The sequence below is a fragment of the Ceratotherium simum genome, chromosome 5, assembly GCF_057802395.1.
Source record: "Ceratotherium simum simum isolate JZ-2026a chromosome 5, ASM5780239v1, whole genome shotgun sequence".
Taxonomy (NCBI): Eukaryota; Metazoa; Chordata; class Mammalia; order Perissodactyla; family Rhinocerotidae; genus Ceratotherium; species Ceratotherium simum.
In genome coordinates, this window is record NC_141904.1 from 35511909 (window position 1) to 35535327 (window position 23419).

Consider the following 23419-nt stretch of genomic DNA (forward strand, 5'->3'; position numbering starts at 1 on the left):
ACTGGAGTCTACCATGCCATCTATTGCCACAGCTGTCTGCTTCTCACCATGGCCTTTTGGTGCTCTGGGGCCAACAGATTCTGCCGGCCAATTGGTAGTGATGCCAACCCCAGGGTCCAGCTCCCAGCATGGTGGCCACTGCCCTGTGAGGGAGGATGCCTCCATTCTCTCTACTGCAAATCCAGCTCCAGATGTCTCTCGTTTAGTGTCCAGGTCCTTGACCCTTTCACTCCTATAGAGAGCCATTCCCCCCTTCCTCTTGTCTGCAGCCAGGGGAACCAAACCAGAAATGGGTTCAGGAGTCCATCACTTGCCAACCAGAATCATTGTTTATTCCATTTTCCTCCCCTAAAGATCCACAGCCACACGCCTGGAATCCATCATCTCCCTTTTCAACACAGGAAGTACAAAAGATTTACTCCACTCCCCTTCTGTTCAAGAGAACACCAGGGTAGTGATTGAAGGATTCAGATCCTCAAAACAAAGCAGCCCACAGGCAGCTTCACCTCTTTGACCCCGGAACATGGACATTGCTGGCTTTCTGCTTTCAAAACAATAGGGAATGCTAACACCTAAGGAAAGACCAGACCTCCTTCAAGGGTCCAGGAGAGAGGAAAGGCTCTTTATTCATGATGAGGGAAGGAATAATTTCCCTACCTCCCCTTTTATTCTCCAACCCAAACACAAGCAAGGGAACCATTTAGTGTTTCTTGCTAAAGCAGTGAAAAACAAAAGCCTAGCTAAGTTTTAAGTGGGTCACCGTGCTACACAGCAAAATTAATCTTCAATGGATCACTCCTTCTCTCTTTAAATGAACAGTTACTGATTGTTTTTAGAGAAACAACCTGGGTGCTGTGAAAAATCCCCAGGGTTGGAGTCAGAAAACCCAACTTGTTCATTCCCTTCCACTTGTCACCCGTGTGGATTTGAGCCAAGTGTTAAACTCTCTGAAACCCAGTTTCTCTCTCTGCCTGAGATCGGACTTGACAGTAAATCCTTGATACCCGACGTCCGTTAGTCAAGAGTCTCTGCTTCCCTGGACAGTGCTTCACTGTTCACTCCCAATGTTTGCTGGGGCAACTTATTTTTCTGTGCATTTTTATTTTACAATTTCCAGAAAAAAACTGAAAATCCAAATACTAGTTCAATAATTAGGGAATCATTAAAGGACCCTAGCTGGGTCACACAGTTGATTTACTATAATTTACTCACTGTATGACTCTGAGCAAGCTGTTAGCCTCTCTAAAATTTCGTTTCCTCAATTATAATAATAGGTAACACAAATTCTACAGGCCAGGCACTAGTCTAAACGTTTGGGTATATTAAGTCATTCAAACTTCACAACTGCAACTTTGTAAGGTAGGTACTGTTATTATTATCATTCTCACAGGCCTGAGCAGTTAAGTGATTTTCCCAAGGTCACACAGCTAAAATGTGGCAGAGCCAGGATTCAGTCCAGGCAGTCTGGCCCCAGAGTCCATATTCTTAAATGTACGTCACCCCACCTCTGGCTTTGAGACTACGGAATAGTGAGTTAGCCTTAACTCCTCAGATTGTTAAAAAGATTAAATATACACAAGACACTGTGTGTCAGCACACACGAAGTCCTTAATATACGAGTCAATATTACTAGATTATTATTTTATAGATGAATTTGATAAAGTATTGTGCTGCTAGTTGGTAATTATAAAAACTTGTGGCAACATAGAGAACTCAACTATGATACAATGCACAGTAAATTAAAGTAAAATATAAAATAGTATTATGTTTTGGTTGTGCCTATGTGCAAATTACATTCACATTTTATAAGTGTATCTGTCAGTTATTGCTGCATAACAGACAATAAGCACTCACTTCTCGTACGTCCACTACTTAGAATTGGATCTACACATTTAGTGCGGGCGTACCTGGGCAGCTTTACATCATGCTGCAGTCCAACTGGGCTTGTCTCCTTGATGCAGATTGGACTCAGGTTTGCTCCAGGCATGCCCATTCTGGGGCCCAAGCTGAAAGAGCAGCAGCCAGTTGGGGGAAGCTCTTCTCGTGGCAATGACAGCAGTGCAAGAGGCGAGCTCAACCACACAAGTGTACTTCACACGTCTACTCACATCATAACATCCTGCTAGTTAAAGTAAATCATGTGGCTGAGCCCAAAGTCAAGAGATCAGAAAGCACACTCCACACCCTATGAGGCCAAAGGAAGTCACATGGCCAAGTCCAACATCAACTGAACAGGGAAGTATAACTTTCCCACGGAGGTGGAAGTGAGGGGGTAAATATTTTTGAACAATAATCTACTAAAAGAAGGACCAGATAGAAATAGAGGAAACTGAGAAGGATGATTAGTTTGGTGAGGTCATGGATGAGTATTTAATCTTCTTGTCTTTCCAAAATTACACTTATTATTTTACTGTCTTTAAGATCGAAGGAGGAAAGCAGAGGGAAACCACAGGAATCAGTCCTAAAAGAAAAGGCTAAAAGGAAAGAAAGACTAACCTTAAGTCACATTTGTTCATTCGTTCCACACACGTTGGGTGAGCCCCTCCTATGCTCCAAATACTTGCTCAATAAGTATTGAGGACAGTGCCTGTCCTCAGGCAGCTCACAGTCTAGCCAATGAGGGATGATAATAACATGTTGATGATAATTATAATAATAGCCAACATTTATTAAGTGTGTCTTCTCCCAGGTGACGTGTTAAGCCATTTACATAGTGTAATCTCCTGTAATTCTATTACAAAAACTCTATAAAGAAGGTTCTGTTCTAATCTCATTTTATAGAAAAGAAACTGAAGCACAGAGAGGTAAATAATTTATTCAAGGTCATCCAGCTAGTACGTGGCAAAACTGGAATTGCAACAGGCAGCCCAGCTTCAGACCCTGCACTCTTAAGCACTTCACTCCCCTTCACACATATTCCCCTAACCCATCCCATCCCCATTCCTTCACAGCAAACCCTCTCCCCATCCCTGAATTAAAGGATTAATAACACCAAGTGTCCCTCCTCTGGGAGGGCTGGGAAGCACAAAGCCTCCTCTTTCAAATGTGTCCTTAACAAATTAGATCTCACAGGCAGGTGTGGGCAAAGGGTGCCAGTAAAGAAACTGAGTTCTCGGTAAGCATGGAGAAGACAAGGATGAAGGGAGACTCGACAGTGTTCATTTTCTAAGTTGATGGAGGCTGAACGAATCCATTAGGAGGGTGGTGACTTTTTCCACCTCAAATGAAAATTAAAAATGAGGGCTTGTACCACAGCATCAGGGAACTAGGTGAGGCAAAAGCGAACGTTTCCAGATAACAAGGACTTCTTGCATGGAAAGAAACTACCGCATGGAAAGAAACTACCAAGGGGAGGCCCACGGATCCCTTTCACAGAGGCAGGGTGGTGAAGCAGGTCCAGGAGGGGGCAAGATGCAGATGCTTGAGATGACCTCTCAGAACACCCTAGAATTCAGTAACTATTCTACACGGGTTCTTTTTCTACCTCACTTTTCTTGAGGCAGCTTTCAGACTATGCCAAGCAGCAAAGGTTGAGTAAAACACCAAAGCCATTTCAGATCACCAAATTCTTTCTTCCTTCTCGACTTCCGAACCCTGCCCAGACCACCCAGGAGCCTGCCCTTGTGAAGCCTTGATCTGTGATGGCAGCTAAGAAAAAACAAACCTCCCTCTCCCTCCAAAACAAAACAAAATGAAACACTAGAATAAGGGAGCTATATAAACACTGGCATTGAACTCAGCTATTTCAATTACAATTACAATATTTCGTTACTCAGTAGCTAAGACTGAGAATGCAAATACAAACCAACAGCTAACAAAGAGACTGTTTGATGAATCAAGTTGGAAAGAACTTGTTGGTTTGTAAGTGTCTGATTCCACCCGTCACAAATGACCTAACAAGCAGCTGATGAAAGGAATGGCCAAATTTAAGCTGCAGACAGCCCTTCCAGAGAAATCCCACAGGAGGCTGCCAGCATTCCCTTTTCTTGGACGCCATGGCAATCATATTAAGTACAGTAACAGAAAAATCAGAGTCCGACCATCACATTAAAACTGGGTCACTCTTACCCTGAGCTGGCTCTGTAAGTTATCTCCCAGCCAGCGTGTCCACCTGGGGACTGGCGCGCACCTGACTAACAACCTGTAGGGACTGGTACAGATTCCATTTAGCTTCGACCAATGGGTTTCCAGATATATCAGCCCTCACATTACAAACAGGAAGAAAATTAAGAGCTTAAAGAGGTAATATTTTCCATAGGGTTTTGTAATGCTTCCCCTTCACACAGGCTCAGCCCTGGCATGCAGCTGCCTTCTGCTGCACCTCCCATCCTCCCCACCCCCTATCCTTCGTGCTGTTTTCACATAAAGACCTCAGGAAACGCATTGATATTTGTGGAGCCCCTGCCACCTCACTGCTCTGGTCCTTTTGTTCCATAATGTGGGAAATCCTGGACAATTCCACAAAGGTGGGAAAGGAACAGTTGGGGGGCGGGTGTCAGAGGTGCCTGTGGTGTGGGGTGTCGCAGGCGGGAACATGAAGAGCGGTTCCTTGGAAAAGGCTGCAGGGGATGGAGGCCTCCAAGGGCGCCAGGTTTCAATTAAGTCAGGAGGCATCTCTTTGAATACCTTCCTCTTGTCTCCTGGTGTCTTTGTTTTACAGCTTCCTCTCTTCTTTCCTGAAGATCTTAGCGTAACTCCTGTCGAGATGTGACCTTAAAATCAATTCTTGTGAAGGTCCCACTTTTAAAGAATGTGATCTGGGCGCCCTGCTCTAGGTTAAGTGTCTGGTAGAAGATGGAGGTCACATTCTTCGACTAGTTTAAGAATTTGGTTTACCTCAGAACAAGGGTCACAGAGAGCACAGGGAATAAAGAGTGTGTGGAGGGGGTGGGGGCTGAGGAAAGTGGTGGGGGGAGGAGAAAGCAAAGAGCCTGTGGGGATGAGACTGTGGGATGGGAACAAAAACTAGAGAGGGTGTGGGAGGTGGGACATGCTACAGCATGGATGAACATTGAGGACATCATGCTATGTGAAGTGAGCCAGTTACAAAGGGACAAATACTGTCTGAGTCCACTCATATGAGGTACTTAAAGTAGTCATATTCATAGAAGCAGAAAACAGAACGGTAGTTGCCAGGAGCTGGGGGGGAGGAGGATGGGGAGTCAGTGTTTAATTGGTAGAGAGTTTCAGTTTGGAAAGATGAAAAAGTTCTGGAGATAGATGGTGGTGATGGCTGCACAATAGTGTGAATGTACTTAATGCCACAAGACTGTACACTTAAGGATGGTGAAAATGGTCAATTTCATGTTACATACGTCTTACTACAATAAAAAAAATTTTTTTAAAGGTATAGTGGTGGGGTAGTTTAATTAGTTGTGTGGAAGACCTAGTCTGGCAAGAAGCAGATTCAGCATCACTCTGAAGTTCAGGGGCAGAGGGCGGAGTTGGGGTGCAGCTGGACCGCCAGTCCTCGCCGGGAAATGCCCTTGTTAATGGTATCTGAACTTGGGAATCTGAAATCTTTCCACGTGACTGAGGGGAGGATGAGTCCCTCATTGGGAACCATCCTAAGTGTACAGCAGACACCCTCTATTACTACTCACCCAGGAGATGGCCTAGGGCTCGCTAACAAATGGGGCTGCCCTTCCCTAGAGGAACCACTCCAAGGCCTTTCTAGGAAAGCTGGAAATAAAAATGGAAAAGTGTTAAAGGTAAATTGTGGGTAAACTCAGCCTTTCAGATTCAGAGTGAAACACCTAGCAAATCTGAGCCCATGGAGGTCACCAAAACTCTCTGCAAGAAACCAGAATAAATTGTGGTATGCAGAATTCCAGCTATGGATGGACTCGGGTGAATTAGGCCAGGCAGAGTGTGCTCAGCGGGTGGACTGGGCCTGCCCCAGTTCTGGCTTTGTTCAAGAGGGGAACCTTCCCGGACTGAGCTTGGGACTACCGCTGAGGGAGGCCCAGCCTCACAAAGGAATCTGGGCTGGCGGCTAACGCTCACGGTGGCATCCTGTTTGCTGCAGGCAAGCATCTTTTCTGTGGGTTATTTTTGTCCCTGGCCTTGGCTTGCTTTTCCCAGTGCCGCTCCTTGGCTCGTAACATTTCTTCCTTGGTTTATTAAAAACTGAGATAAATCACCTAATAAATCTTTGTTAAGTTTTTTCCTTCAAAGCTCTTCAACAATTGCCAAAGTCACAAAGTTGCATCTCCCCCCACAGCAGGTGGCTGGTGTGTTCACAGAAATGTATAGATCAAGAAAACAAAGGGAAAATCTTTCATTATTCAGAAACCTCCCACTTCTGGTACTAAATTTACTTGCCTCCGTGTGATTTCAAGAGGCTGAACAACACCTGAGCTGTTAGAAGGCTGCAACCACACCCATCAGCACAGGAAGGCAGGCCTGCCTCCTTTTGCATGATGACGACATGCATAAATACACTGTTTTTCCTTGTGGTTTGGACAATTATTGGGAGCCTTCCCAGCATGTAATTTTTAAAGCTTCCCCTTCCCACACACATATACACAAACCTCTGTACCCAATTCTCCTTCAGTTTTAAAATCATTGAATCACAGAATTGCTGGTGTTTGAAGGGAACTCAGGCATCGTCTAATGTTACCCCTTATTTTCATAGATGCACATGATTCTAAGAATATTAAGGATCTAGCCTGACACCAACTCTCCCCATCAGATGTCTTACAATTCACACACAAATCTACTTAGCACCCCAATAGTAATTTTCACATACCTCCTTTAGTACTTTGCTCATTTAATATAATTATTTCTTTTTAAAAAGTTTAAATTTTTGAAAAAGTAATATGTTCACATGATTGGTAATTTGAAAGGTAAAAAGAAGATATAATCCTATCCTATAGACACCTAGTTCCCCTCCCCAGAGGCAACTAGTGTTAATTCCTTAAGTATCCTTCCCGAGATAGTCTACATATATATATATATATATATATATATAAGTTCTTTTCTCCCCTCTTTTGTACACAAATGCTTTCACACTGGTCTGCATCTACACCTTAATATAGTTTGTAGATTTTTCTGTAACAAGCTTCATTCTTTTAGACAACTCCGTGGTATTCTTTTACATGCCATACCATAATTTGGGGACATTCTAGTTGCTTCCAATCTTTTTTATTATAAATAATGCTGCAATGAATAATCTTGTGCTTATGATATTTTGCACCATTATTCCCTTAGGATAGACTCCCTAAAGTGGAATTACTGGCTCCACAGTTACGTGTAGTTGCGATTTTGATAAATACCATCAAGTGGCCTCCACTAATTTCTCCTCTCACCAACAATAGATGGGAGTGCCTGTTTCCCTAAAGCTTCACCAACAAGTACGTTATCAAACTTCTTGACTTTTGCTGTAAGTATTTATTTACCCATTTCTCTCCCTGGTCCCAATCCCTCATTAGAATGTAAGCCCATCAAGGTTCCTCAGAACCTAACCTGATCTCTGGTACATAATAGATTCTCAATAAATACTTCACAGTGCTCGCTTCAGCAACACATATACTAAAATTGGAATGATACAGGGAAGATTAGCGTGGCCCCTGCATAAAGATGATGTACAAATTCATGAAACGTTCCATATTTTTAGAGAACAGATCTTAAATGTTTTCACCATAAAAAAAAGCACTATTTGAAGTAATGGAGGTGTTAACTATCCTCATTGTGGTAATCACCTCTCAATATATACGTGTATCAAATCATCGTGTTATACACCTTAACTTACATAATTTTATACGTCAATTATATCTCAATAAAGCTGGGAGGGAAAGAAAAATGAATTCCTCCAATAAATAAGTATTTGAGAAATACATGAATGAATGAATGAATTATAGGGTCCTTTAAATCAGAATTAGAAACCACGGCCCTCATTTTTTCCATTTTGCGAGTCTGGGTGTGCTGCATTTCATTTTATTGAAGTGTAGTCCACTTGTACACATACTCTGAAAGCTTTATAAATTCTTGGAGATGGAAAATTCATTCCATCCCTCTTCCTCTACTGCCCATTGTTATTGGAGGGTCAGAATGCTGAAGTGTTCTCTTTTATGAGTATTTTGTTTCAAATGTCTGGTGATGACTGCCTTGTTAGAGCAGAAAGTAAAATAAATATATACATCTGGTCAACTTCAATCCACACCTTTCTCTGTCTCACACACACACACACATAGCTAAGGCTCTCTGACTCCCTGGCCTAAAGAGTGAGTGACCGTTTCCAGAGGCAACAGTATGCTGAGTGGAGTGTGCTCCTCCCAGGTGCTCTTGATGGGTGAGATAAGCTGTAGATCTGTAGACTGGTTTTTTCATGGTTAGGTTCTCCGGGAAGCCGACTCTGACATGGAGAGCCCGCAGGACATTTACCAGAGTGTGCACTTGGGATCAGCACCTGTGGAAGAAAAAGGAAGGAAACAGGAGTGGACAGAGGGAAAGGTCAGACGGCAATGCCATCTCAACGAAAGCCTCATGCCCCTCTGTGGAGAGTTTTAGAGCTGGGATGGCCCTTCAGAGCTGTAGCAAGTAAGAATGAAGGGGCCAGGCTTTTGGACGCCCCATGTCAGTCAGTCATTAGATGTGGGCTGCCCCTGGGAAGGGGGAATGCCCTTGGACAAGGTGACCGTCTTTGGTAGAGGCAACTCCAGCTGGAGGCCATCTGCTGACAACCCTGCCTGCAGCTGGAGGGATAAATCCTTCATTCCTGCAGGCAAATCCTGGTCATCCAAGGGGTTTTGCCTAAAATGACCAGGGGTTTTCTCCCCAGTTTCTGCCAGATGCTACCCCTGACTTTTCCTGCTTTCCATTAGTGGCTGACCACCGCAGTACATTAAAATGTTAACCCTAAAATGACAAGGGCTGTACACTCTCCTCTCATGCATTCCCAGGCTCTTAGTAAAGCATTCTCTCTGCTTCCACTGCACAACTGGCCAGCAAAGAGCTTAATCATCGAAAGCAGTGGATAAGCTACAGGAAATCAAGTCTGGAAATCAAGCCCCAATCTGTGGCATCAGTTTTAAGGTGGCGCCATGCCAAAAACAAAAGAACAATATGGCCACATGGGGAAATGGCCCACGCAGACACTCAGTATCCCAGCCATGGGTTCTGAGAGTGGGAGAAAGAGTCCCACTGTCCTCTCAGAGTTGGCCTTTCCCAAAGCAAAAATTCCCACAAAATCAGGCTGCCTGGCCTTGATTCTGGGCCAGAAGCAATGCCCAAGCAAGGAAGGATCCTACGATATGAGAAGTGTGTGTCTGTGTCCTAATCTCTTCTTACAAGGACACCAGTCATATTGGACTCTAATGACCATATTTTAACTTACTTACCTCTTTAAAGGCTGTATCTCCAAATACAGTCACATTCTGAGATACTGGGGGTTTGGGCTTCAACATATTAATTTTGGGGGACACAATTCAGCCCATAACAAACCCTAACCTTGTCCATTCCTAAGTGGTCCTCCAGCAACTCCACAACCAGCAAGTGGCTGTCTCATCCACACACTTCTCCAGCCTGACCACATCTCACTCTTCTCCAGAGTCACCAAACTTTGCCTATAAAGGGCCAGACAGCAAATATTTTACTCTCTGCAGGCCATGTGATCTCCATCCCAACTATTCAACTCGTCATTGAAGTATAAAAGAAGCCACATGCAATATGTAAATACATGGGTGCTGCTGTGCGCCAATAAAACTTCATTTGCAGACACTGAAATTTGAATTTCATATAATTTTCATGTCATGAAATATTTTTATTTTTTCAATTATTTAAAAATTTTAAAACCATTCTTGGCTCATGGGTCCTACAAAAACAGACAATGGACCATATTTTTTTGGCCAGAGGGCTGTGGCTGGATAATCCTGCTCTATTCTCTTCTCTCGCACATCTCTTTCCTTTAAATCTCCCGTGCTGCCACACTCAGGACTGACCCCATTCCCCGCCAGGCTCAGCAAGGTAATCTCCAACACAAATTACAGTGTCCTTCCTGCTAGGAATTCTGGGGCCAGCTGTTAGATAATAAATTATCTAGGTCTGATACCCCATCTTGATTAAAAACGTGTCTTTTTCTCATTGTTATAGAACCAACAAGACTATGACTCACGTTTCACAACTAAATAACCCATTTCATGTACTTTTCTCAAGTCTTTTTCCTGGGTGCCAAGAACTGTGCTAAGGCTCTGCAGAACCACTAAACTTGCACGGGTACCCCATGAGATAAACACTATTATTACCTGTCTTTTGCAGACAAGAAAACTTAGGCTCATTAAAGTTGAGTAAATATCTCAGTCACACAGCTAATTAAGTAACAGAGGCAAATTTGAAACCAGGATTATCTTTCTCCAAATCCAGACTCTTAGCCGATAATGCTACACTGTTTCCAAATGTTACATTTCCTCTCTGAGGACTGTGCATTGTGATATTGGGGTATCAGAGCATAAGAATCCTGTGGCAGAGAGAACAGATTAGTAGCCACCCAATATCCACTCTCCCCTTCTTCCTTATTAATAGAACCAATAGAACTAATTACTATTACTAATATAACTAATAGAATACTAGTTATATTAGAATAGTATATTAGATAATATATGATATATTAGAAATATATATTAGAATAATACCAGTTATATTAGAATAATCCTAATATAACTAATAGAACCTCAATTTTTTTGAGGGTGACAATATGCCCAGCCAGAAAGGCATATTTACCAACCTCCCTTAACCAGTGAGATGCAAGCAGAAGTCATAGAGGGTGTTTTCTGAGTTCTTTAGAGGGAATGATTCAGCTGGTAAGCACCCTCTCCCGTTCTTCCTGCCTGAGATACAGATACGATAGCCGGTCCTTGGCAACTCTCTTGAGCTCTTATTAAAAGATCACACCTTAAGAATGGACAGAGTGGATTTCTAGAAGTCTGAGCCTCTCTTTATGGAGCTACCACATCAATCCTCAATTGTCCACCTCAGGACCTATTTAGGTAAGAAAAATAAAACCTTTGACAATTGTTTAAGCCACGTAAAGGAAAAATCTACAGTTTTTTCCTTCCTATGTAGGGAAAAACCCAGTTCTTCCCTACTATGTCTTTCTTTTCTGTGTGTTTCCCTTACTACTCACACAGCACACTTTGCTTCTGACACTTCTGGTCACCAAATGTGTGGAAGTTTTTCCCCACAACAAGCAATTCTCTGTGACACCAGCTGGGTTTCCTACAATTTAACCCAACTCTAACACTGTCTACCTGGAGATAGCTTTAGATCCCACAGGTTAAGGGCTCAGTCCCACAAGACTGCTCCCACTCTACTTCAGATGCCAGTCACAAGTAGTAGGTCCTCACCTTACCACAACTTCTGTCCAATTTGGCTACAAGTCGGAGGTTCATACTACCCCTCCTCAGATTTGATTAATTTGGCAGAGCAGCTCACAGAACTCAGAGAAACACTTAGATACGTTTACTAGTTTATTAAAGGAGAATACAGAGGAACAGTCAGAAGAAGAGATACAGAGAGTCGGGTCTGGGAGGGTCCCAAGCACAGAAGCTTCCTTCTTTGTGGAATTTGGGCACATCACCCTCCCAGTGTGAATGTGTTCACCAACCTGGAAGCTCTCTGAACCCCCTACTTTGGGGATTTTATGGACGCTTCCTCAAGTAGGCGTGATCAATTAAGAGATCATCAATTTAAATTGAGCATGATCGATTCAAGAGAACGGGGGCGGGGGGAGGACTGAAAATTGCAAGCTTCTAATCATGATTTGGTCTTTCCAGTGACCAGCTGTCATCCAGGTACCATCCTGGAGCCCACACAGAGTCGCCTCATTAGAACAAAAGATACTCCTATCTTCCAGGAAACTACAAATGTTTCAGAAGTGCTGTGTCAGGAACTGAGGGCAGAGACCAACTTATATTTTCAATTATTTCACAAGCCACTACGTTTCAGGTCTCTGTTACTCATGGCCAAAAGCTATCCCTATTTGATATAAGCCCTCTCTAACCCTCACTCCAATACTACACTTAGAGGACTCTCTTCAGCGTCACTCTCTACCGGTCTTCTTGCTTAAGAAGAACCAAAGAGCCATGCTGCCTGGCATTACCCTGCCCTATGACCTGATATGTGCCATGATACGGCCTCCTCATCCCTGTCTGCCAGCCTAGTATGGTCAGCTCTGTGGCTACTGGTTCCTGACCAGGACTGAGAATATATACCCAGTAACAACCTAGACACTGACTCCATACTGTTGGCGTGTGTTGATTTCTCTTCTCCTGGCCTCCCTAAAAGAGTGAACAGGGTTAAGAGAGCCCAAGAGTTAGCATCTGCCATTACTCTCTTGCTTTTGTACAGTTCTTTACAGTTTATAAAGCATATTCATGATCAATATTTCTTTTGATTGTCACAACAACTTTGACCAATGAACAGGGACTGTTTTTGTTGGTGTCCCCATTTTAGAGCTCAGGAAACTGGAACTTGGAGAGACTAAGTAATTTTCCCAGTGAACAACCAGGATGCAAACTCAGCCCTTTGACTCCAAGGTCCTCACTCTTCCCAATATGCCAATTGCTCCCAAAAGTCTTCTTAGATTTTAATGAGAGAAGCCTGAGACACAGTTCAGTTCAGGCAACCTCCTTTGAAGCAAGTTTGACTGTCCACCAACTGCCTGTCTCTACCCAATACCTGAATTACTCATCATCATTGAAAGGCTAATCTATTCACCTGAGTCGAGTGAATGACTACACGATGTTCAAAAAATCAGTTAAATCCACACCATCTGTGTCCACTGCACATCTACTCTCTGTAATAGGCAATGTTAACGTGAACAAACATTGACAATTCTGTAAACATCCAACAGATGGATCACTCATGTGAGAACAATGGCAGTTGTTTCACTGTTGTTCTGAGTATGGTGGAAGACAATGACAAGTGAGGCTGAGAAGATGCTGGCACACAAAGAACGTAAGATACGAGGAGAAACTGGCACTTCCCAGTTAGTCAGGAGAGGCTTCTTGGGGAAGACAGAGTGTCAGACGCTGTTTAATTCAGGAATGAAACAAGTTCAGGAAGATAAGTGCCAGCTCAAACAGAGGCAGAAATGGGAGAATAATAACAAGAGCTAGCACCATACTTGCACAGTATTGGAAAGAGTTCTTAAGTGTGGGAAACAAATTGGCTGTGGTTGATGTAAGCACAAAGGGAATTTGCTGAAAATGTAGTGGGTACCTTGAATAATTGCAAGAATTCTGGAGGCCCAGGCTCTGAAAATGGACAGGAAAAAAGAAACGTTAGGCAGACAGAACCACTCAAATCTCACCACACAATTGGTCTACCATTGGATACAGTGTATCAGTTAGCTGTTTCTATAATAATGCTGTCTAACAAATAACCACAAACACACAGCGACATATGATAATAGGTGTTTGTGTTTGATTGCTCAGAGGCTGGTAGGCAGCTGTGTAATCTTGACTGAGTCACTCTTGAGGCTCCAGATTGGCCAGCTATTGGCTTTTCTAGGCTGGCCTCATCTGGGGTGACTGGGATGACTCAGCTCTGCTCCACCTGTCTCTCATCCTCCACCATGTCCAGACCAGGGAAGTTCTCATGGTGATGGCAGAGGAGCAAAGGAATTGCAAAGGCACCTAATGTCTCTTGAGGCCTAGGCTCGGAACTGGCAATACCATCACCTTATTGGCCAAAGCAATTCACAAGACCAGCCTTGATTTAAGGAGAGGGAAAATAGACTCTGCCTCTTTAGTGAGGGAAATGCAAAACCACACAATACAACAAAGGGCCTGATACTAGGAGGTGACAAATTGGGACCATTAATGCAATCATTCTACTACTTGCAGAAAACCACCACTAGCACCTCTGTCACTTCTGCCCTGAAAATGTGCATAGCCTCCACCACCACCTGTGTGGATACTCCATGCTTCTTTGCATCCCAGCTCCAGATTCGGGGTCCTGGCAAGTATATCAGGATAGTTGGGACTAGATCATGGAGTTATACAATAAGGTCACAGAAACACTGGGAAAGCAAGTATCTCATGGTTTCTTTACTTCCTTAGGAAGAGACAGGTTCTGCCTCTCACCAAGACCAAGATGGGGAATACTCCAAACATAGGAAAGAAGTTCAGATTCTGGAGAATCAAAAATCTGACAGTTGTTCTTTAAAACCACACAATGTCTGTTAGGATATAATACAGAATGTCCCCAATTCTTCACCCTTCCTCATATTCATTCATTCCCCTTGCCATACAGCTTGCTATGGTCTCCCTCCATGGGCAAGTGACCTGCCTCACTCTTTGACACTAGACTCAATCATTCATGTGCTCACATTGGCTTATGGGGTATTAGCAGATTACCATAAGAAGAAGTTTGCAATGGACTTGCACATTAGGGCTTGTTCTCTTGTAGCTCTGCCACCACCATGGGAACATGCCCAGGCTAGCCCGACAGAGAATGAGAGACACGTGGACCAGAGTGGAAGTTCCCCAGTTGTGTCAGCCTAGATCAGGCAGCTGACAGCTAGACAAGCCACAGATACGTGAGAAAGCCAAGCCTAGATCAGCAAAACCATCTAGCCAACCCCCTGCAGAGCAAATAAACACTTATTGTTATATGCCCCTGAGGTTTTGTGGTCATTTGTTACAAAGCATTATTGTGACAGTGGATAACTGATACAGTCTGCCAGCAGTCTGCATATAAATAAGCTCATTTTAGAATTTACATTTGCATGGAGAGATTAGATAAACTGCCTAAGGTTACCCAGGCTGGATTTGATGGTGATCTTCCTACAACAAAAGCCACTCTCTGGATAACTTCACCCGGGGACATAGTTAGAAAGAAGTGCTTTCATGACCTTGACCTCAGCTTCTGGGACAGAGCTATTCCTCACCTTGCCTGGGCCAAAAGTGACTCTAAAATGAGTCAGGAAAACTTGGACAATAACCAAGAAACTATTCTAAGACTAATCCCATTAGAGCAAACCCTGGGAACAATGCAAGGTCATTCCCTGTCCTGGAAAGTTCTTGAAATAAAGGACCTAGAAATACTTTAATCATTTGTGATTTCTCATATAACTGGCTTAGCTGTGATAAGATTTGGTCTGTCTCCTATTCTCAAAGGGCTAGAGTGTTTCATTGATACAGATAACTCTGTGGAACCTAAGCTAGTACCATAGATGCAGTGGGCTGTGATGATAACTATCAGAACGCCCAGCACACAGTAGGTGCTCTCTAGACGTTGGGCCCCTCCTTTGCCCTCTCTTACTTCATATTTAAGGAATCATATCACCAAGACTTTTTAGTTCTGCAAATCACAGCTCTTGGTGCCTGACAGATCCAAAGTTATATGTTGGCTCAAATATATACCGTAGGCCTACTACGCACTAGAAGCCAAGAATACAGAGACCTGGAGGTGACCTTGAGAAACTTAGAATCTAGTGGGAAACAGAAGTTCTCAGAACCAAATTTAATTACTAACCAAAGGTAACATCTCCATGGTGCTAAGTGAGCTATCACAAGCACCACATTTGGAGAAAAATAATGAAAATGTCAAATTTATGTTATGTTAAAAGGTGATTTTATTCATCTAATCTCTATTAAAAGATATAATGACTGATTTTCAATTTTTATTTAAAAAGACACCATTTTAATTTCCTGCATTGATGAATATGTTATAAATTTTCCATTTTTAATACATAAAAGCTGAAATCTATATTAGCTTTGATACACATCTACTTTTGCCTAAGTCCACAAAACTATAAAAATCCCACTTTACAGCTGAAAATATAAACTTCATAATAACATAAAAGCTAAATTTATTCATTCATTTAAACTCTATTAAAGACATCACAAATTATTATTTTAGTGCTTTTGAAGATAAATAGCCTTAAAAGGTAAAGGATCTTTTTCCAGGCAACTCCTGTCTGCGATGCTACATTTTGAAAAAATTGGCAGAAAGTTCAAGGAAAATACATGAAGGCCAGATCTAGAGAAAGAGTTGCTAAAATAACAAAGTTGAATTTCCAAGGAGACCTTAACTTTATTGCCTACATGCACCAACCAGCATTTAACAGTAAGACGCAGTTGTATGATCTCTATCATCTTATTCCAGGGGTAATTCTGAAACCATTTGAAGAGCTGTCCAACTCCATTCTTGCTTTCAAAGTCTTTTCTTTGAAGAGGGAGATCTGTCCGTCCAGGCATGTGCTCTCAACACAAACCTTACCTGAGATATCCATGGATTAGCACCCACAAGACTGAGTCTTCATCAAAATGGCTGGCTTCTGTGCAGCAGGAAGGAAGCAGGGTTCCAAGGGAATGAGACAGGAGAAGCTAAATTTGAATTAAGGAAAAGTTCTGAGGAAGAAGTACAGTGAGCATAGGGACAACTTATCAGGTAGGGCAGTGAATGAGATTCCATCCATCAGCTGGCAATGTGCCCTTAGGTAGTAGGAAGGTCCTGAGTGTCTATGAAGTGGGAGTTAGGGTAAAAAGACCATGTCTAGCACATCACAAGGGCTCTATAAATGACTGTGCAAGGAATGGCCATGTTACTACACTGGACTAACAGCTTTGGCTGTAGTTATTCTGTCCATAAGGTGAAACTCACAAAGTCAAAATGACCCTTGAAAATCCATCCAATTGCCCATAAAGCATAGGAATTTTTCTCTCTTGCATCTTGATGGCTAGATTTGTTGCAGTCATATTTACTTGCTCCAAATTGGAAACCAACGTACTGGCACCCCTCACTGAGCCCATCTCAGGCAGATTTTCCTCCAGCAATAGAACCCATGACTGTTTCTTCAAATAAGTACCAGATGAAGCAGCTGGCTTGTGTTAGAGGTCATGTTGCAAGAAACAGCACATACCTTTAAAAAACACAAAAAACATACTCAATGTAGAAAGAGGTACATATTATAAGAGGCATGTGAGGACTCAGACCAAGTAGGAGAGAGCAGATTGACCTCTGTGACAGTACACCCAGTCCAGGATAGAAACTCAAAGGGCAGAATGTAGACTGAATAGTCACCACTATTTAAATGACTTTTTACTTTTTCTAGGGGAATGAGAAGGTGAAGTTCAAACATTTGAATTTGCATAAGTTAAAATGGCATATGATGCAACTGAACTATGCTTTTTAATTTGCTTGGACCTGTGCTGTCCAATACAGTAGCCACTATGAATTGGGATCTGCTGTAAGTGTAAAATACATGCTGGATTCAAAGACTTCATATACAAAAATGTAAAATACTTCATTAACAACTTTTTTATTGATGACATTTTGAAATTATAATATTTTAGGTATATTGGGTTACATCTTCCTAAAATTAATTTCATTTGTTTCTTCTTACTTTGTGTAAACATGACTAGTAATTTAAAGTGATATGTGGCTTCTATTATATTTCCATTGGATAACACTGGCCTTGACAAAGGGCCTAGATTTAGATTGGAATTGTCCTAGATTGAAATGTTGAATTATTAACACGTTAAACTTGATAAAATTATTTGAAAACTTACCCTTTTCTTTAACAATCCTACCAGATTTAAGAAAGCATTGGCTCAAACTATTGCCTACATTTAAGCTGATAATCCAGCACTCTCCAAACCATTTTGTCTTTGCAGGACTGGGTCAAATCCCAGAAGCCAAATGTAAACCTATAGCATTTATGCATCACATAATCTATTGATCTTCAAATCTAAACTCTTTGAATTCAATAGAACTACATCTAATCATTAAAGTTTTAATTCTTTTTTGGGGGGGGTTAGATGTCACATACTTTATTCGTATGCATAGAAATTACTTCTGTTCTCACATTTTATTATAAAAAATTCAAGACATGCAATTAACATGGATACAATAAGAGGAGGAAAGACTTAGACACTGAGGTCCAACAGAATGATTGTACCATTTGAAACGAAGAGAGTAGGATCCAAACCTTAGACAGGCCCCTCATTGCTTAAATATATTGTTTAAATACAAAGTATGCAGGGTACTATACGCGGCAAGGAGGAGAAGCTAGAAGACAGGTTGGGTGGTAGCCAAATGCGGATTCCTCCCCCCTAAAGAAAGCACCTTGCGTCTTCATTATTCTACTTTCAACAAGCAAGGAAAGGGCACCTGGCTGATAATGTGAACCAAATTTATCTCCTGGAAAATAATAATAAATTGAAAAAATATTAAACAGATGAAACAAGCGGTTCATAAGACAAACTTAACCATGCGTTGCTGAACCACCTCTATAATCATTCTGTTCTTCACAGTTTTCATTAAGTTTTTATAAATGACACAATAATAGATTATTTTGTCTGTCAACTCTCTTGTAGGAATTATGAGAAATCCATAAAAAGTTTTCAACCTCTTAAATACAAAGTAGAGAATATTATTTTAAGAGGGAAGACACAATTGAAGGCCATTGGTAGGAAAAGTACAAGTTCTACCCAGAAAAGACTTATAGGTGGCAATTGGGTCAGCTACACCCACTGGATAAAATCGTGTCACAGGCTCCTTGTCCTCCCCATGGTCTTTCCAGAAAGGTATCTTTTCTTTCCGAACTTCCTCATTATAGCAGATAACGTCAGTGTCATCCCCCGCCCAAGTCCCTTCAAATCAGATCCATTTTTACCATTTTACCTTCCTGCCTTCGGTGTTTATTTTTTTTTCCCCCCAACAGGTATCACCTGAAGATCTTTTTTGGAGGACTGCCCTCAGGCTACCAGAGCCCACTTTGCCCACATGCACAGAAGTGGAAAGTGCCTGGGAATGTATGTGCCCCCATCTTTGGCCCTTCACCAATGACTCTTGGGCATGGGAGCCTTGTCTAGGGACAGCTCTGAGGCAGAATGCCCCCTAGAGCTCCCCACAGGATCAGCCTGAACTCCGCTCTGGAGGTTTCTGTCTGACATCACACAACTGCTTGGCCTCCTCTCCTTCCCTGTCCTTCATCCTCACCCCCTTGCTGGTTTCCCCTTGGATCATTTCCTTAATATATCACTTGGCACACAGACCCGTAGCTCAGGGTCTGTTTCTGGAAAACCTAATCTAAGATACTTATCAACCCAGGCTTCTCACCACAGCAGCCCTTAAAATCCTAAATGTATTTTCCACTAATTCTAGTATTCATCCTAAACTCCAACTACACACCGAATTAGTTATACCACTCCCCAAACTCAATCCACATTATCCTGTCTTCCTGCCTTCGTGTCTACTGTCCTTGCTTTGTAGAATTTTCTGAGCTCTTCCCTTCACAAATGGGCCTTCCTTGCCTCTCCCAGGCTGTCCCTCAGTCCACTGTTCTCTCATGGTCCTGTAGACACATTGCTACTAGGGCACAGACATGGCTCTGAAGCTCACCACCTGGGTTCAAATCCTGGCTCTGCTATTTCCAGCTGGGTGACCTCAGCCAAGTTACTTAATCTCTCACTCAGTTTTCACATGTGTAAGATGGATATAAAAGTCAAATCTACTTTCAATCATTTGTGTTAAAATGAATGAGATAATTTACATGCAAAACACAGATGACTGGTTCATAGTAAATTTTAGCTGGTGTTTTTGTATTGTGATTATTTGTTTATGAGTCTCTTTTCATCGTTACATCCTCAGTGGCAAAAGTCATATCATATTCATCTTGATAAATGTGTGTTAAATAAATAAACACACTCCATCTAAGAGCAGTTCTTTTGAGAAGGACAACACTTAAATTGTTGGTGTTGAATCACTTAGGACTCCATCATTTGTATAACACCTTCACAATTTTTCCCTCACAGCCTGCACTATTAGTTACTTATCATGTTTCTTTATGTTGAATTTATATCAATTATTTTTTTAACCTGGCCTTATGCTAAGAAATAGAATATATGAAATCACAAGTTTAATATGTTAGTTGTGGTTTTTTCCAATATTCACTAAAATAAATATGTAACCCTAAAATAAAATCTGTTCATTCACACACCTTCCCAAATGATCTCACATACCCCTATCAGTATCCTCATCTCACTTTGGAAAACTGCCTCAGGAAATTGGCAACCAGTCAATAGATACCCAAGAACATACCTAGAGTTTGTATAAATATCAGAACAGCAATAAGTCAATTAACAAGACCTTGGAACAGATAACTCTCTGTCCTGAGCTTATATTAATTGACTCCGTGATTTTTGACACTCAGCTTCTTTTAGCTCAGTTCTCAGGCACAAAAGACATGCTATACATTCTGCTTCATCCAGGTAGGAGGGCCTCTGCACCCCAAAAAACGAGGACCCCAAACAATTAAAAGTAAATCAAAGCGTAGGTAGATGGGCCTCGTGACAGACACATTAGAACATGAGTCTACACCTCCACCCACCTGGTCTGAACATGTTTCCTGTAGGAGGTGAGTTTGAAACTGAAGCAAGAAAGAATTTAACAGATAGGGAAAGGAAAATTAGCCATTTCAGTAGCTCAGGGATTAGGCCTGGTAAAGGTTAAAAGTAGAAGGTCACAGGTCCCCACTCACCCTTTTACTTTAGGAATGTTGATCATGGATGCACTATCAACTAGTCTTTCCGTTGGTCTAAGATGACCACACATCCTAATATTTGCCCAGGATATTTATCCCAGGAAAAATTCCAGGAAGTTTTCCCTGGTGTTTTTTTTACCACCACCACCCTGCAAAGCTCCACTATCTAAGCTATAAGGTGTCAAGTGTAATTATAGTCACATGTCGCTTAACAGTGGGGATACATTCTGCGAAATGTGTCATTAGGTGATTTCAGCATTGTGTAAATATCACAGTGTATTTACACAAACCTAGATGGTATAGCCTTCTACACACCTAGGCTATATGGCACTAATCTTTTGGGACCACCGTCGTACATGTGGTCTGTGGTTGACTGAAATGTCGTTATGAAGCTCATGAGTGTACTACATTTAAAATTAACTAAACCTTTACAAAAGAAATTTTAAAACTTTGACCACAAATTGGGCTTGGAGCTAAAGATGAGTAAGACTAAGATAAACAAGAGAGTATTTGAGCATGAAAAGGTGCACTTATCTTTCAGAAGGGTAGGATGGTTGAGTAATTTATGTTCCAGACAACTTGGGGTGGGAACCAGGTGCCCAGGAGTTGGGAGAGAAGAGAGAATTGAAGGAGTTGGCCTGAGGGAGGTAGTTTATACCCTTACTTCTCACACTGCAGTCCTGGGACCAGCAGCACTGGCATCACCTGGAGTTTAGTAGAATTTCAGAGTCTCAGGCCCCACCCCAGACCTACTGAATCAGAATCTCCTTTGTATACACACTAAAGTTCAATGTGGTCTTACCAGCCTCTCTGCCATTTTGTGCAATTGCCGACACATGATCAATGGGTTCTTGGCTTCCCTACTTTCAAGTAGGCCTCCCTAGCACCATCAACTACCATTTGGAAGAGGCTGGTGTAACTCACTCTATTCTCTCCTTTACTCATGACAGCCTTTTCTCATTGCCTCCATAGCCAACATTGTTCTCATTGACAACATCTTCCTTGCCTCAGGGCCTTTGCATGTGTTGTTTTTTCTGTCCAGCACATGCTTCAACTGGCCAACACCAACTCTTCCATCAAGTCTCAGCTGAAATATCACTTCCTTGGAGATGCTTTTCTTGTCACTCACTCTGATGTAGATTCCCCACCATTCTCTCTTGTGGCGCACAGTTCTTTTCCTTCATAGTAGACATTACAATGTGCAATTATAAATTAGCTGTCTTCCCTACCAGATTGTTCAGGGGAGCACCATGTATGTTTGCTCTGCTGTAGACTTGGCAACTGCACGAAGCCTGAATCAGAATAGGTGCTCAATAAACACTGTTTGAATGAATAAATAATTGAAATCAGCTTCTTTACTCAAGACTCTTAGATGCTAGTGAGCATCATCAATCTCTAAGAGAATGATAAAGTATGCATTTTTTCCCAAACTAATTTGCCTCTCTGCAGAAAACCTATAAATGTTCTAGGGAACGGGGTTCTACAGAGCATAGTTTGAAAAATTCTGGGGTAAGTAAAGGTGAGAGAAGAGAGTGTTCCTAGAAGTCAGAGCTTCACAGAAATCTAGGAAAGATGAAAAGTATGAGTATTCACTTTTAGAGGTCCTTAGAAAAGAAGCACCGTGAAGGATTACACGGGTTCTCATCATAATTGTGTAAATCTCCCAAATCTTGTTGTGAAGGATCATCCATCAGTGAAAATGACCAGAAGAACATTACAGACTCCAGAACCATCAATGGAAGGATAAAAGAGGACAGGAATCCTCAGCTACCATCACTTTGAAATAGCAATTTTGGAGAGTCTATACCACCATCATTTAGAAATTAATTTGCTGAGTCGTCTTTCCCTGAGATCATTGCACAGTACAACATAATAGAATTACCCATCATATCAGTCACTTGAAGGGTAGAAATAAATTCTCTTTGAAGAGGTCACAAAGTGAAGGTGTTCCGGTTACTGTTGGGTAGCAAACCATCCCAAAACATAGTGGTTTAAAATAGCGATGGTTTTTTGTTTTGCCCACATGTCTGCAATTTGTGCAGGACTCACTGAGGAAGGCTCATCTCTGCTTCGTGTGGCTTCAGCCTAAGCAGTCTGGCTATGTCCTGAAAGATTCCTTTCGTGATAGCTCACGTCTATGATTGGCAAGTTGGAGCAGTGCTGGGAGCTCTGCCAGGGCTGTGGGCTGAGGCCTCAGCTCCTCTCCACATGAGCCTCTCCACGGGATGCTTGGGCTTCCTCCCAGCGTGGTGGCTGGGTTCCCAGAATAAGTCTCCCAAAAGGACCATGAAGCTGCATGGCTTTATCTAATCTAGCCACGGAAGTCACAAAGCATCACTGCTGCTGCCTTCTATTGATGGAAGTGGTTACAAGGCCACCCAGATTCAAAGAGAGGGAATTGGACTCCATTCTTGATGGAGGAGTGGCAGTATTCTTGAAGAGCATGTAGAATGGGAGAGATTGTTGCAGCCCTCTTTGGAAAAAATACCACAGAAGAAAAGATGGAGAGAAGGAATAATTTCTTCTTAAAAAAGACAAAATTTGGTGCCAGCTCGGTGGCATAGTGGTTAAGTTCGTGTGCTCTGCTCTGGTGGCCTGGGATTTGCAGATTTGGATCCCAGGCACAGACTTACACACCGCTCATCAAGTCTTGCTGCAGTGGCATCCCACACACAAAATAGAGGAAGATTGGCACAGACGTTACCTCAGGGCCAATCTTCCTCACCAAAAAAGAAAAAAAAAAGGCAAAATTTGTTAAAAAACAAACTCCTCTGTGAGTCTTCCTTTGTTACGGAAGGAGGAAAGATAGATGTCAATATGTGTCAAGATACATCAGGGAGTTTCTTCCTGAAAATTTGGAGACTTGGTGCAGGAAAGTCCACAGAGGTCTCATGGGAGTATTGAGACCACACCTTGCCCCAGTGAGCC

The 23419-nt window shown here is 42.2% G+C and overlaps 1 non-coding gene across 1 annotated transcript; it reads left to right on the forward strand.

The window, feature by feature from the left end:
* Window positions 1-7509: 7509 nt before the first annotated feature.
* LOC147916999 (U6 spliceosomal RNA) lies at window positions 7510-7616 on the forward strand. Its single transcript, XR_015552393.1, has one exon. It is a non-coding gene; the product is annotated as a U6 spliceosomal RNA (small nuclear RNA).
* Window positions 7617-23419: the final 15803 nt, after the last annotated feature.